This window comes from Ambystoma mexicanum, chromosome 4q (genome assembly GCF_040938575.1).
Source record: "Ambystoma mexicanum isolate Mex_15411 chromosome 4q, UKY_AmexF1_1, whole genome shotgun sequence".
Classification (NCBI taxonomy): Eukaryota; Metazoa; Chordata; class Amphibia; order Caudata; family Ambystomatidae; genus Ambystoma; species Ambystoma mexicanum.
In genome coordinates, this window is record NC_090928.1 from 563829679 (window position 1) to 563843310 (window position 13632).

Consider the following 13632-nt stretch of genomic DNA (forward strand, 5'->3'; position numbering starts at 1 on the left):
TTCTTTTCTTCCAATAGTGCATCTTGATTGCTATTTTACGCCCTTTTTGATGCTCTTGTGATACGTTTTTTGGGGTATCCTCTCTGTCTCAATTTATATGTCAAATTCTTTGCTTCTTCTCCATATGCTTCGGTCGACTACTGTTCCTTTTGAGTCTCAAAAATTGGCCATTGGGCAAGCTATCTTTGAGGTGCTTGATGTGATGGCTCTGGTAGTGCATTTTTGTCAGTCACCTTTTGATAAGGTTTTAGGAGTAGATGACCTGCTGTATGATATATTGTATGGTCCAAGAAGTCGACAGATTCTCTATTTATGGTCATTGTGAATTTCAGATGTTGGTTACATAGGTTCAACCATTTTCAAAATTCTTTTGCTTGCTCCTTTGTCCCTGCCCATACCATGATGATATTGTTGATATACCAAGCCCATGATTACAAATTGTATTCAAATGGGTGGTTGGAAAAAATCTATGTATAGATTTGCGAGGCTACGAGCCGACGTTGCACCCATGGCAGTTCCTTCTATCAGCTGATAGAAGGATCCTTGAAATTCAAATAATTTCTGGTCAGTGAGATTTCGATACTCCAGAGTATGAATGAAGTAGGTGCTGGATCTTTATCCGTTCTTGCTAGTAGAATCTCTTCCACAGTGTCTAACATTGATCATTGCTGTATGTTCACGTAGAGCGATGTAATATCAATCCCGATGAGGTCGTTGTTTTCTAGATTGTAGGGGGAGTATTCCATTTTTTTGATGATGTCTTTGGTGTCCTTCAGATAGGATTTCATTTTGGTTACGTACCCTTTTAAACAATGATTCGCAAATTTTGAGAGCGGCTCAAGTATTGTTTTTATCCCTGCGACTATTGTTTGCCTGGTGGATTGATCAAGGTTTCGTGAATCTTTGGTAGACAATAAAAAGTTGGAATGGCTGGATATGTGTTGATAAGGAAATTGCGTTCCTGTTTGCTAATCCAGCCTCTGTCTTTGCCTTTGGTAGCTTTCAGTTCAATCATGGCTTGCAATTCATTGGTAGGGTCATAGGCTAGTCTTTTATAATACTTAGAGTTATCAAGTTGTGCAAGACATTCATCTATATAGTTGGTTTTATTTGGAATTACAATGCCTGCACCTTTGTCTGCTCTTTTTATTACGATATTCTTGTTTGTTAGTTAATACTTTTAGGGCCTCTTTTTCAACTTTTATTAGATTCTGAAAAATGGGGGTTTTAACTTTCTCCAGTTTATCTACTTCTGCTAAAACTCTTTTCTCAAAAATTAAAGATTCGGAAGAGTAGGTGTATGTGGAAGGGCAGAAAGTGGATCGAGATCTTAACCCTGTGTGGTTACTCACTTGTGGATTACTCTCTTCATCAGATTTTTCTGCCCAAAATTCCTTCAAGTGTATTTTTTGAATGAACTTGTAAAAGTCGGTCCAAAATTGGAACGGGTTGTGTTTCTTAGATATGACATAGTCCAGACCATTATTAAGGATTTGTTTTTCAACTGTGGTTAGTTCATGATCAGAGAGGTTTACTAAACACGATTCCTGCTCCTCGTATACCGTTGGTCTCCATTCCAGTACCCCTGTTGTGACCTTTGTATAAAAAAGGCCTAGATGCAGGGTTCTTATTGCCTCTTCCTTTTCTGTTGTTAGGGTTACCTCTCCCTCTGTTAGGGGTATTAGTAGAGCTACCTTCATCTGGGTTGTCTGGATCACTGCTGCTGTTACTTGAACTATATGAAGCTCCCCAGTATCGAACTCTTCTGTTACGGTTATTAGGACAATTATGTTGTAGCGATGGGTTTTTATATCCGTCTTGGGTATATGGGTAGGATTTCTCATGGCTGTATCTAGCCAGATCTTTTTTTAGGCACTGTATGCGTTCTAATGTGTTAGTTTGTTTAAAGTCTTTCATCTCCTTTTCAATTTCTTCTAGTCTCTTTTTATGATGTTCATTTTTTAATGTCGTGTTCAAGTTTTTGCAAATCTATTTCACTTTTTTCACATGTTTCCTTAGCCGTGTCTATTATTAGCATGAGCCAATCACGTCCACAGCGATTAGCTATATAGCTCCACTGTAATTTGTCTAGAAACAACTGAGGCTCGTTTTGAACTGTGAGACCTTGTGGGAGTGATTTTTTCTTTAAATATTCTAACATAATGGCTCTGTGGAGCTCTGTCTGGATCAGTCTTTTCCTCAGTTGTATAATTTGATCCCATTCATTGTTTTTGCAATTTGCTTCTCCTATTTCACTTTTATTAATTATGGCGATAGCATTCATCAAGGCTGTAGCATAGTCGACGCTATACACCAACATTTTCTCTTCTGTCATTAGGTAGTTAAGGGCGGGTTATTTTAATCTCTAGAGAAACAAAAGGAGAGTTTAGGGAGAACGCCAAGTAGGAGGCCAGTGTGAGAACTACACTATTAAACAAATTCCTGTGACCGACAGCCACTGTTAAACTCTAGAACAATTTGGGGAATCCCAAAAATATGACAATCAAGTGATTTCCCTACCTTGTTTTGGGCAAAATAATACAGTATATACGCAAGAGGTAGTTAGATATTATCAACAGTCATGCCAAGAAAATCAAATTATCTAAAAAACACATTAAATGTATTCAGAGTTAATATAAAACATGAATAATGTATCATAGAAAAATAAAGTGCATACAATTTAAAAACCATTAGAAAACACAATCATCTTTGTGACAAAATGCTCCTTCGTAGTAGGAGGCTGAGTTTTAAATCCACTCATTTAGTTGTAAAACAGCATCTAAATTGATTGTAGTTGTCCTGTTGTTGAACAAACTTAGTTTGTGTTCTTAAACAATTCTAGGTATCTCAAGGTATGTAGCTAAGGCAAGATGCAGGGATGTATCAATCTACCTAGTTAAGGGTTAACCTTTAATAGCCAAAAATAGGCTGTATTTGAGGTTCTGCTTAATTTAGGTGCTTAGTCGGTAAATTAGTAGGGCTTTATCCATGATGGCAAAATAGCACCGTTAGTAGTGGTTCTCAGGTGGTGAATATCGGATCTTTTTGGAATGGTGATCCAAGTTAATCTCTTGGTGGAGAATCTAGGAGAATGTGCAAAAAGAGCAGGAAAATAATATTAATAAGTAAATGCAGCGCTTATGTGGTGTACACATAGTGACATAATATTTCGTATTTAGCCAGAAGCAGATTGCGTCCCTGCTAGATAATAGGGGAAACGCGTACTTGTTTTTGGCGGTCTGAACTGTTACTTAGGCAGTACATTCGGGCGGTTACTTATTCCGTCAATATAGAAGCAGCAACTTGCTTCATACGAGCTAAACTACGCTGTGGTTCGTCAGGGAACATAAATGATACGAGGGTCACCGCCATCTTGGAAGTAGTGGATGCACAGGAAGTCCTTCTTTGAATATTACTAGTCGGAAAACACAGAAACAAACCGAAGAGATGTTTTTTACTGAAACACCGACTGAGTAGAGCATTTCTTCACATTATATGTGGATATATTTCTATGTGTTGGCAAAAGAAACTTATTATACTCAGTAGGGTCTCTAGTCTGTTGTAATTGCTTGTTATTAGAACTGGGCATAGCCATCACTAAATACTACAAGGAAGAAGGGTTGTCCTAGTCTTACAGTTATCCCCCTGGAGTATGTATTCACTAATTCTGTCCATATGCACAAATTAGTCCTTTATGGTGCATGTATGGCATTGCTAGGTGAAACCTGGCATGTAATCAATCGTTAAGTGGGGAATAAACACAAGAAGGCGTAAAAGCAGATTGAATTACCAAAATAAAGATGGTAGTCTCTCCACTATGATAGAAATAGAGGGATGATGTTAGGGGCTAATGGGTCATATCTTAGGCCATTCAATGGCTTCTTTCAGACCTCTCTTACCACTTTTTGTAAGGAAAATAAGCTATTGTTCTTTAGCTAACAAGATCTTGATTTTAATGTTGTGATTAGCCCCCTGTATTGTCATTAGGGCTGTCCATTTAAATCCCTCACAGCCATGGTTTGCAGGTGATGCAAGACCCCTGAAGTCGTTTGGAGTGCAACGTACCTCTAGGGACCGCCCGTACTATGATGGAAGAAACCGGAATCTCAGTACCAATATCTACATATATTAAAGAAGAAACCTACCCCCGAAGTAAACATAAGGAAGAGCCCTAGAGAGAGAGCACCAAAAGGGTATGTTCCGTGTTAGAGCATCTAGTCCCCTAACACAATTAATGTTTTCCACAGATGACAATCAGAATTTTTAGTTCTGTTTTTGGATGGTATCCTGATTAAATAAGGACATTGCCCCGAGGACTAGATCCACATGCTGAAGAAGGTAATCTATAGAACTGTTTTTGAACACTGGCAGCTTTAATTTGCTATTAGGAATCTTAGCAACTATAGCTTATTCTGTATCAACAGTTACTCCAATCAAACCGTGAAAAAGACTTAATTTATGAAGATCAACATTTTTTATTGTAATTGTAGCTTAAGTGACACATCTTCTGACGAATGTTCCATACTTACGTTGAGGACAGAAACATGTTGAGTCTGATGGTCTATTAATAAGATACATAGAACCGTTTAAGAACACAAACTAAGTTAGTTCAACAACAGGAAGACTACAATTAATTTAGATGCTGTTTTATAACTAACTGAGTTCATTTAAAACACAGTCTCCTACCACGAACAAGCCTTTTGTCACAAAGACTATTGTGTTTTATAATAGTTTTTACATTTTATGCACTTTATTGTTCTATGATACATTATTCATGTTTTAAATTATACTCTGAATAAATGTAATGTGTTCTTGGGATAATTTGTTTTTCTTGGCAAAACTGTTGATAATATCCAACTACCTCTTACATCATAAGAAGTACAACAGACAAGCACAAATTGCTTTTGGCAGTTCTAGTATGCCTCTGGTAAAAAAAATATTTTGTGGGTTCAGCAGCTTTAGTCTACCTAGTCAGTGTCCACTTACTAGTTTTGGTGGTAGGAAATATGAAGCAGTAAGATGGATTTTTGAGGTAGGAAATGAGATGCATCACTATCCCCACAGGCTATGCCATACTCTGTTGTAATAAAATTCTCTGAAAAGTTGGCTGTGTTGCCATTGTCTACAAGGACACTCTCCTACTTCACCCCATCACTTCTTCCACACTGCCCCACTGCAAGTCCATCTCAGCCAAACTTAACTTCTCCCCCAACACCACCATTCACTTCCATCTCATTTACCAACCACCAGGCCCACTACATTTGAGGATGCCCTCTTCCAATGTTTCTCAACCAACCTCAAACCCTCCAACCAGCTCATTACTATGGGTGACTACAACCTTGGCATCCGATGCAGACGCAGTTGCCCTCGCAAAGTCCACTTCCAGCCTGGGTTGCACCCATCAAATCCTAAACCCCACACACTCACAAGTTTCCACACACTCACAAGTTTGCACCTGGACTGGCCCTTGGACCACAAATGCAACATCGCCATCCTGTCAAACCTTTCCTGCCCTTGGTCAGACCACCATATAATCACCTTCACCATCCCCATCCCAAATAAACGTCCCAATATCTGTACCAGAACATGCACCTCTCAACCATCCACCCTGGCCCGCAGCTCTCGCAACCTCACTAGGTCCCGCCTGCTCCCCTACTTAACCAGCCTGTACCCCCTTGAAGAGCCTGCTGACTATGTGGACTATTACAATGTGCTGTAAGGCAGATGACTCCGTAGCCCCATACAAAGATTGCAAAGCAAAAAACATCAAACACCACAAAACGTGGTTCCCCACTGACCTTTGTGTTTTACATGCAAATGAGTAAGCAGACGGGGTGGCCCGGCAGAAAGACCCCACTACAGCAAACAAAGACCTCTGTTCAAATATCTTTCCTACAAACATGCCATTCACACTTCCAAAGCTGCTATTTACAATGAAAGAATTGATAACACATTCTCCAGCTCCTGTGAGCTATTTGCTATCTTCTGTGAGCTAAAAGCCCCATCACTCCCCCATCATTCATCTTGAAAGACACAGCTGGTGTAGTAATTTCCAAGATGCCCTCACTCGGAAAACTACACAATTACAAGCCAAAACCATCTCCAAATGCGCCTATTCACCTGAGGTCTTGCTCTCCATCCGTCAGCTCAGAACTCCAGCTGACATCCCTCATCTTCAATTTCCAACCTGTCTCTGAATTTGACCTGGCCACTACCATCAACATGCTTAAACCCTCCAGGGGTAATGGTGACATCTGCTCAGCACCCCTTGTAAAGGAGTGTGCAGAGCCCCTGCTAGCTCTCATCACTGCCAATGGTAACTCCTCCTTTGCATCCTGCTATGTCCCATCTACCCTCAAACAATCCTGGACCACCCCTCTGCTCAAAAAGCCCTCCTTACTCACAGTGACTGCGACTAATTACCGGCCTATCACTACTGTCCCATTCCTCTTGAAAATCATTGACAGAGTCACTTACCAAATTCAAGACTTCATAGTAACCCATAACATCCTGAGCCCTCTGCATGCGGCTTTTCCGCCCCCGACATGGAACTGAAACAGCCCTCCTGGACCTCAAGAGCCAACTTGATTATGTTATTGATTCCAGAAATCTCTCCCTCCTCCTACTCCACCACCTTTCTAGTGCCTTCGATCTCACCGAACACCAGACGCTCTACCATCACCTCACATCATCTTCTCACTTCTGCCCTAATGCCACCAAATGGCCCTCATCCTTCTTGGCCAACAGAACCTCCAGAGTCTTTGCCGGCGATGCTGTAGCTTCCCCCACTCCAATATACTGTGGCATCCCTCAAGGCACCTGCATCTCTCATCCACCCTCTACAATGTCTACATGAAGCCTGTATTCGACCACCTTGACTCTCTCAGCATCTCTTATACTAATTATGCCGATGGCATGCAAATTCTCATGCTCCTCTCTGGTAATTAAACCCAGAACTCCGCCAAAGTGAACACTATCTACAAAGTGGCTGAATGATGGGAAAACAGAGCTGCTTCTCATCAGATCTCCAGCCCACCTAGCCAAACTTTACAACACCTTTGATGACTTTCTCATTCATGGCCACAGGATCCCTGTCAACTCCTCTGAAAAAACCCTGGGTGTATACCTAGAAGTCACCTTCAATATGTCACGGCAAGTTAATCACATTATTTCTTCCTCAGCCTACACCACAAAGCTCATTAATGCAAGCAAACCTTTCCTTTCCACTGAAAATCAACTAGTCATTGCTCAGTCAGTCATGGAATCAAAACTGGGTGCAAGGCACTACTTTGTGGCACGACTGAAAGAAATGTAATCAAACTTCAAGTAATTCAAAATGATGCTCTCCGTGCAGTTCTAGCCCTAGAAAAATATGACAATAATTCTGATGCCAGAAGATCTGCTCACTTGCTCCCTGTCAAAAATCTAGTTAACGACTCTTTCAATCAGCCACTAATGCCTCTCAAACAACACACCTTCATACACAATACTTCATACGCATACTCAGAGACTCAGTAGATACGTCTACCTCATCATCCTGAGATTCAACCACAAAAGAGGAGGTGGCCCTAGCTTCCCAGTTCATGCTGCCTCCCTTTGGAACAATCTCCCCCTGCCCCTGCAGGCTGAATACTCTTACTACCCATTCAGGAAAAAACTCAAAGCTCACCTGTTCAACTGATCTTTGACTCTCATTTCTGTCACCCTTGCTCGCTGTAACTAGCACCTAGATACCCAAGGGCTTTGCGTACTTCTATGAATTAAATAATAAATAATAAATACGCAAATAAAGAAGTGCACTTAGATGGATTTTTGGAAGTAGGAAATGAGAAGAGCTAAGATGGATTTCGGCAGTAGAAAATGTGACACACTATGACGGCTTTTTGAGGGTAGCAAATGTGATGCCCTAAAATGCACTTTTCGGGGTAGGAATGGTGTAGTACACTCTTGTTAGCTTTTTCATCTACACATATGTTTTACAATGATATCCCCAGAACTCTGCAAATCATACGTAGAGCCGGGCCAATGTTCCTGAAGTTCTTTGAGGACAGTCTATTAATTAAACCAAGAAGATGTATTAGGATGCGCCTTCTGTGCTTAAATATCTGTCAGGATAGCTTTCCACTGTACTGAAGCTTGGCTCTGGACCTGACAGTTTCTTGATATTAGCCCACTTATATGCTTACAATAGCTGTAAGGATAGCCATGGGGCTGTACCTAGATATGCGGGTAGCCTGGCATTGCAACTACAAGAAAGCACATGCAGGTTAACACATGTATTACACTTAAAGCATTTATGCCTTATATTGTTTAGCACACACATGATGCACCCATAACTCCTTTGCAACACACAGCGGTTAAATGCAGGTATCCTGATATTGCGCTTTTTAGACACCTTTGGTTAGCATTTATAGAACTTGGAAGATGTGTGTTATGACGATAAAGGTAACTTGTCTTTTGTGCTTAGAGAATCCCAATATCCTAATTTCTATGGCAGTCTGTCCATTCCGCATAGAAGATGTTTTGGAAAGGCCAGTCTATTGCTCTTGGTAGACTTGAGGGTAGCTTCACCATAGTGCCTAGAGAGTTCTGCGAAGGTAGCTGGCTTTTACTTCCCCACAGGCGATCGAATGACACCGGCAACAAAGATAAAGTCCATCTGAGTTTAAGGTAAGTTTAAATGCACCACTTCAGTGGACATCTGCCGCAGGCATGGCTATCCTCCAGGCATTTTAGAATAAAGCTACACCTATGAAAAATTCGGTCTAGCTGGTCACATAATCGTTTCACACTGAAACACCAGACTTGCCTCAACAACTCTGCCTTTAGAATACAGCAACAACCTATGGCAAATTTCACTCTAACTGGGCACATTGTTGTTATTGTTTATGTATTTATAGAGCGCAGTGGGCCGTTGGGCAACTGGGCGCTTATGAAGTCTTAGGTTACAGTTACATAGATATCATTACATTTACATACAGATAGAGGTTGCATCTCAAATAATGCATATATTTACATTACCTGCTTAAGGCAATAATAATAACCGTAGTGTACAAAGAGGAAGGTAAGCATGGGTATGTACCTGTACGTCACCAGTGATGGTATAGTTGCATATTTATGTTTTGCAACTACTGTTCATGGGAACATATGTGGTATGCAAATATAGGGATGATATTTTGTGTGTTAATCTCGAACTAGGTGTCTAGGTGGGTGGAGAGTGGTCAGTGAGAGCTTATATGTTAGCGGTCGTTGGTGTGAAGCCAGAGTTTGACATTAGTTCTGAAGGAGTGGAGGGAGGAAGTAGCTCTTAGGTTATCCGGGATAGAGTTCCAAAGTTGAGCTGCCAGTACAGGGAAGCTTGAGCCTCCAGTTCTTTTCAGATTGCAGTTATGGATTCTGATACTATTTGCTTGGGCCTTTCTGATAGGACGTTCAGATGTTTGCTTGGTGAATTTATCTATAAGGTAAGTAGGTGCCTTGTTATTGAGGGAGTTGTGTGTAATGTTCAAGGTTTTAAGTTTGATTATGTCATTGATGGCCAACTATTTGGCTGATCTTCTTTAGTCAGATATATGCTGTCCTTTGGGAATGCCTAATGCTGTTCTGAGGGCATTATTTTGCAAGGTTTGAAATGTATTAACGTTATGTTTGCTGGTGCCTAGGTAGAGTGTATTACAGTAGTCTAGTTTTGATAGGATTAATGTACGTGCAATAGTGGTACAGCTGTTAGTGGACAGAAATGGTTTGCATGCATGGATTAGTTTGCAGTATAACTAGTTGCTGAGGCTGTGGCATTAACTTGCTTGTTTAGGTTAAGAGCTGACTCTAAATAAAAGCCTAGGGTTTTAACTTCCTTGGCTACATTGATTTTAATGCCATCAATGATAATAGATTTGTACATGTCTGAAAGTTAGTTTAGTTTGCTGGTGGACCCGAGGATTAGAAGCTCGGTTTTGTCATCGTTAAGACATAGGCCATGGGTGGCCATCCGAGTTTGTATGATTTGATAGATTTTGTTGATGAGGTTAGTGTCTTTGTCATAGTCTCCTTGGATTGCGATGAGGATCTGGGTGTCGTCAGCATAATTAGCATATGAGACACCCAGTTTTTCAAGCATATCAAAGAGTGGCTTTGTGAAAATGTTGTACAAAGTAGGGGAGACACAGGACCCCTGGGGAACGCCGCAAGTGATGGGAACTGGGTCCGTAGCTGTGGTGGGCAAAAAGACTCTTATGTTTCTGTTGTCCAGGAAGGATTTTGTCCATGCCGTGGCCTTTGTGGAGAAGTTGGCAGCCAATTTGAGATGGTTGCACAGTACTTTATGATCTACCAAATCAAAAGCGGCTGCCAGATCAAGGAGTAGAGGAATGGAGGTGTCTCCTCTATCTTTACGCTCATCTAGTTGGTACTTGAGATCAGGAGGTGCCGTCTCGGTTCCATGTCTGGGTCTAAATCCAGATTGTCTGGTACCCAGTAGGTTATTAGTCTCCAGGTATGATTGAATCTGTAGATAGGCAGCTGTATCTAAGATTTTAAGGAGAAATGGAACAGTCGTTACAGGTCGGTAGTTTGTTGGGATACTGGGATCTAGGTTGGCTTTTTTTAAGAGGGGTAGTATCCAGGCATCTTTAAGGTTGGTGGGGACAGAGCAGAATTTAAAGGATGAGTTGATGAAGGAGGTGACAAATGGAGCTAGGTCATGTGCAACTTCTTTAATAATGGAAGCTGGGCAGGTGTCGCACAGGCAGCGAGAGGGTTTGAGGGATGTGATGATATTCTTAGCTTCTGCAATTGAGATAGACCTAAAGTTTAATTGGTTGTGTGGTTTGGATTGGTTGATGGCGAGTTCTTGTAAGATGGCTTCTTGAGTAGAGAGTGCAATGTTGTGTAGGGAGGTTCTTTTGGCTAATATTTTGTTTTGAAGTTTGGTGATTTTATTACATAAGGCATTTTGAATGTTGGTACACCAGGATTTGTTTTTGGTGCATGAGTCTACAGGTGCAATGGGGGATTCTAAGTATAGAGAAGATGTCCCTAGTGTTTGAGATTGCTTTTTTGATTTTGTCATTGAAGGTTTCTTTTTTTGCCTGTATGATTTGCTTCTTGTAATTGTTAGTAAGGGCAGTTGGGAGGTTTTCATTTGGAGTCGAGAGATTTTTTTTTTCCAGCAGGCTTCTGCTTGCCTTTTTTTCTTTTCGCAAGACTTTACGGCTTGGTGTAAACCATGTGTTGAGATGGGCGAGCGGTTTAGATTTGCTCATTTTCAAGGGCGCAATGACGTCTATAGCTGAGTTGATGGTGTTGTTATACAGGTCAACCAAGTCATTAGGGTTAGTGATCAGGTTAGAGTGATTAGGGATGGGCTGAATCAGAGAGAGGAGATTGGCGACTGTTATTATTTTTTTTTACAGAGAGTGAGGGCTGGTGGTTCAGGTAGTTTAGTTGTCTTAGTTTGGGGTAGGTCGGCAATGGTAAGCGAGATCAGGTAGTGATCGGTCCATATGCAAGGTTCAGTGGCAGTTATGAGGGACATGCAGTTGATATCTGTCACCCAATCCAGGGTACGACCTTTGGAGTGAGTGGGGCCATTGTTCCTAATGGTGAGGTCGGCTTCCATAATTGCATTGGCTAGGATAGTGGCATTGGTGTCTTTGGGGTCATTGAGGCCTAAATTGAAATCGCCAAGTAAGATAATTTGAGTTCCAGGTTTGACATTAGTATTCAGAAGGGTAGTTATGTCTTCTTCAAAAATTTCTAGTGGGCCAGGAGGTCTATATAATAGGTGCACCATAATAGTGCGTGAGGCAGAGATTCCCAATTTTAGCGAAAGTAGTTCTGCTGATGACATAGTCATATGTTCTATTTCTTTGATAGTGAGATCGGCTCTGCAGATAAAGGCTATGCCGCCTCCTTTGGAGGTGTCACTGTCTTTTCTGAAGATGGTTACATTTGTGGGTATGGCTAGCATAAGAGCTGGGACAGCTGCTTAGTGCAACCATGTTTTGGTCACTGCCAGGAAATCACGTTGTTTGCAAGTGATGATATCGGCAATTTCGTCTGCATGGGCTATCAGCGATCTAACGTTAATGAGGCCTCCTTTGAGGTTGTACGTTTTTTTAGAGGTATCACTGGAGAGATCATTGTTGGCTAGAGTTAGGATTTCAGGGGATTTAGGCTTCTGATTAGGGATAAGTTCTGTTTTTGAGGTATGGCGGGTGGCTTGTGTTGGCTTCATCTTGGAATGGCTGTGTGAATGGTAGGCTGGTGCCTTAGGCAGTCTAGATCCTAATCTAAAGTTTCTTAGTGTGGTGTGGCAGGCCTGGCTGAGGCAGATCTTAGGGTCTAAAGATAGTTGGGTTGAAGGCAAGGTTTGTATCTGGCTGGTCCATTCACATACTGTAGGGGGTTTATAGTGGGGGGCTGTCATCTTGGATATGGCAATGAGTATAGTGAGGAAGACTGGACAGCAGGTGATTAGATTGGATGTAGGAAATGTCATGTCACTGTTATTGTAGGAGTTTGTCAAATATTGGCAGGTATAGAGAGTGTGAATGTGCTAGTACAGTCTGGCAACGGTGGGCATAAGGCTAGGTCAAAATAATAACAGTCAAAGTAAGGGCCAGGCTGGCACAGTCTGGCAATAGTGGGCATAAAGTATCAATAGTATGCATAAGGCCAGGCTAGTGCAGACTGGCAGTACTAGGCATAGGAGTAAGTCAGAATAACAACAGTTAACATGGGGCAGGCTAGTACAGATTGAATAGTAGTAGACAAAAGGCTAGGCTAGTACAGCAGGTGGCAATGAGTACATTTTAAAGGTGAATTGCAAACACTAGAAGGTGGGCAGGCTAGAATGTGGCCAGACCTACACAAAGGCTAGGCTAGTACAGCAGGTGGCAATGAGTACATTTTAAAGGCGGATTACATACACTAGAAGGTGGGCCAGCTAGAACGTGGCTAGACCTACACAAATGAGCATATTCAGAGGTAATTAGAGTGATGCAGTCGAAAATATATATAAAGCAACACTCGTCATCTTATTGGCAATAGGCAGCGCTATGCAGAGATATAGTGAGCATACTATGCATAGGCATAATCAGTTCCATGGAAGGATGGTATCGGTTGAACAATCGAGAGTGAGAGTAGCACACGAGTGCAACGGATAATCCCGTATTGCCAGCACAATTATGCACAACTAGGGTGGCTCCACATATGGATTCTCCTGCACTAGAACTCTGTCATCACCTCCCTCAGCACCCGTCCAACTCACCTCCCTCAGCTCTTGGGTTTTTTACCAGAGTCTAGCCAGCCCTCCTAAATCCTAATCTTGTCCAAATGCAAACACACATCTTAAGCCTCCTCTAAGAACTTTCCCATACCTGGACATCGGTCCCCATGGGCGTTCCTACCAGTAAGCACATTGAGGCCATACAAATGGGAAAAGATATGATATAAATGACTACTACAATACAATACAATAACATTTTAATATTATCCATCTATTTATAAAATAGGTATAGGGATGAGTCCAGCATCCTAGTTTCTTCAACATCTCTAATTGTTGGTAACATTTGACAAGCTGTTGAATATGAAAGCTCATACAAGATCTAGAGGAGATAAGGGATGCATGCA